Genomic DNA, 3414 nt, shown 5'->3' with positions numbered 1-3414 from the left:
TTGTTATTTCAGGGACCTGACTCCAACACTTAATCCCACTTCCTCCAATTTTTAACATTTTTATTACCCTGGATAATTGACCCTAGCTCTAGGGCATGCATGATTTTCCATTATCCCTGAACACCTCGCTTGATTCAGCTTTTTGTCACTCTGTTAGCTGACCTGTATCCCGCGGGGACAAGCAAACACTGATGACAGTCTGCCCTCCAAGGCCCTGCTTATTGAGCATAATCACAAAGGTCCACGCAAAATTGAATTCAAAAAGTTGGTTTTATTTTCCAAAGTATCAGGTTCTGGACTAATTGGGCTAGAGGTTGCATTTTGAACTGAATCCCCTCCCCTGCAAAAGGACAGATAATGATACGGGCTACAGTAGGACCATCAAGACCTAACTTCTTACAGACCTCCACCAGCAGAGAGTAGATAAGAACAAAAGAAAGGGATCAAGCTGTGTGTATCACAAGGAAAGTGACATGCATGCTCAGCCATGAGGGGAGTGGCGTGGCACTCAAGTCTGGATGCACCTGAGAAACCCAAGAATAAAGAAACTCTGAATGCTGGGTTTCTTTATACAATAACTCTCCCATTTTGATTGTATGAGTGTCTCACAGAAATGTTCAAAACCACAGTTAAAGAAAATCAGAAAATGGATGTTGTACCTTAAACATACATGTCACAGTGATTAATGTCCTAGTGTCTTGTTCTTGTCTTTATCTGTCTCTTCCTATGTCAATGTATTTAGTTTTTGCAACAGTATTTAAGGACAAGATACACACACACACACACATATGGAGAGAGAGAGAGAGAGAGAGAGAGAGAGAGAGAGAGAGAGAGAGAGAGAGAGAGAGAGCTTTTCTTTTTAAAAGTCAGTGGTAGAACCTGGNCATAGTGGTACATGCCTCTAATCCCAGCACCTTTAATTTAAGGCAGATGCTGATAAATCTCTGAGTTCAAGTCTAACCTGGAGTACATGGTAAATTCCAGGCCAAGTTGGGCTGCATAGAGACACCTATTATTAATAAATAAATTAATTAATTAGTTAATTAATGAGTAAATAAATAAACATATAAATAAAATAAGTAAGTTGTGAGTGGTAGAAAATTGCCTGGCCTGTGTGAGGTCCTGGGTTCCATTTCAAGACCACAAATAACTTCTAAATTTTATTTACTACTAATCCATATTTCAATCAAAAGTATGTTTTACAGTTCTCCAACTCAAATAAAAGTCAGTAAACAAACACATTTTACAGGTTGTTTTTGGTATACCACCCCTTGAAGATGTATTTATATATTTGAGTGTATATGTGTACATGTGTGTGTTTGTGTGTATGCATTTGTGTTTCTGTTTGTGTGTGTATGAGCATGTGTGTGTGTGTGTGTGTGTGCATGCTCACGCTTGACTTGTGTGGATAGGTGCTCCTAGTGACTGAAAGGTGTCAGATCCTGAGGCAGGAAATTTGACATCTTCTCTTATGGGTCAAGTTCTTGTTCCTCTGGGGTTAACAGCCAAGCTCAGAAACTCCAGGGAGGAAGACTGTTGCTTTTCTGTTCCATACCTTCCCAAATCTATTTTAGTCCTTAGTCTCTTTTTGCATTTTCTTCAACCAGTAAAGGCCATTTTCATTTTCCTTAGTGTGGCTCTGAGGAATGGGACAAGATATCAATTAACTCCAAGGCCTGGGAGCACTGAGTCTAAACATTCACTTCTGGTGCCAGCTTGCCTGATACAGAATGAACATGAATGTTGTGAAGATGGAATCATAAACATGTTTAGAGATGAGAGATCCTTCCAACACTGAGATCTTAGAAGAAAAATACACCATAATATGCACTGATAGGTTTTAAAAATATATTTTCCTTAAATTGTAAATAAAGTACTAGCTACATTGATACAAATTGCATCTATGTATTTTAAGGACCTAGCTACATTTATACAAGTTGCAACTGTGTATTTTAAGGACCTAGATACATTGATTCAAGTTGCAACAGTGTATTTTCTGTTGTTCTGTCTTCTATTTCTCATCCAGTCTTATACTTGCTGCCAAATGCATCCACTGAATTCTTAACTTCAGATATCACAATGTTCCATGTGTGGAATGCAGAGATGGTTCTCTCAGTTGACTGAGTGGACGTGTTTTTGCTTTTAAGCTGTTTGTCCATGTCCTGCATGTTTCAGAATGGAGTTTTGTTATTTTAAATAAGTTGTCTGCACTTCTAAGATTTGGATTACTTCCAGGTTGGCTTTTATTTTGCATATTTCCCTCAAATATATTGGTCACATGTAGTGATCTTGTATGACTATGTTTTCTTAATTGAATAGTAGATTTTTATTGAATAATGTCTAACTTCTCCAGGACCTGCCTCCAACATAGCTCCCTCTCAATATTATGTCTATATTTTGTCTTTTGTTTTAGCTCACTTAGTCAAATTCTTGCTGCACCTATGTATATGTATTTAAGACCATACACTAGACCAAGAGCAACCTACTGGGAACCATATCCCCAAAGGAAAACGACTGTCCTTCCTCCTGGTACCACTGAAAGCTTATGTTCACATTTCTTAGCATACTGTTGGTGAATTCTTCTATAAGAAAAAGGAAAATACAGCAATGACAGATACATCTTATCCAGTACTAAGGATAAACTTGGATTTGTCTGAACCTGTAGGCTTCATGTGTAGAACTACAATACTACACTGCAATGTATATGAGAAGAGATCTCTAGGTGCTCACAGTGATGGAAAGACCAAGTTACTCAGTCCACAGTGATGTCCCCATTTGATATCTGTGGCAGCAAAACAGGAAGCCAAGAGAAAGGTACCAAGATTAACAAAAGAGAATTAAGTTGGCAGAAAGACTGGAAACTCCTGTCTATCAGGGCAATCTGTAAAGTACAGAGAATATGCAAAAAAAACAAGTATTTTACAATGCAGGAGTAGGCAGGCATTATGAGAAGAACCTAAAGAGGCTCATGAATCTGTGAACCAGGAGCTTTTGAGCCTTGGACTTGTTATAGCTGGTTAGGCCATTTCTATTCTTGGGAGTGTCATTTTCTTTCTTTATAAATGGTCTACATTTCTATTATCTACATGTCCCTGATCTAATATTTTTGTTTGAAAAATCGAATCTGGAAATCTCACTGTGCACCACTGAAGTGGAATCCACACTTATAACAAGTCAACTGCCCAGGCAACCAGGTTCTCGCTGTCCTCTTGAGGATAAAAGTTAGGGGTCATGAATAGCAGAGCAACTGAAGAAAGTCAGTGGGACAGATTAGAGACTCCAAAATGAAAACAAAGGACAGAAAAATAAAAAAGTTATAAAAACAAACAATGCAGGAGACAGACATACCATCACCAACAGAAGACTGTAATTAACGTTTTCGGCAAGATGCAGGAGCAAAGACAAAAAGAGCCC

The sequence above is a fragment of the Mus caroli genome, chromosome 14, assembly GCF_900094665.2.
Source record: "Mus caroli chromosome 14, CAROLI_EIJ_v1.1, whole genome shotgun sequence".
Classification (NCBI taxonomy): Eukaryota; Metazoa; Chordata; class Mammalia; order Rodentia; family Muridae; genus Mus; species Mus caroli.
The sequence above is the reverse complement of the archived record's forward strand: the minus strand, read 5'-3'. Positions refer to the sequence as shown.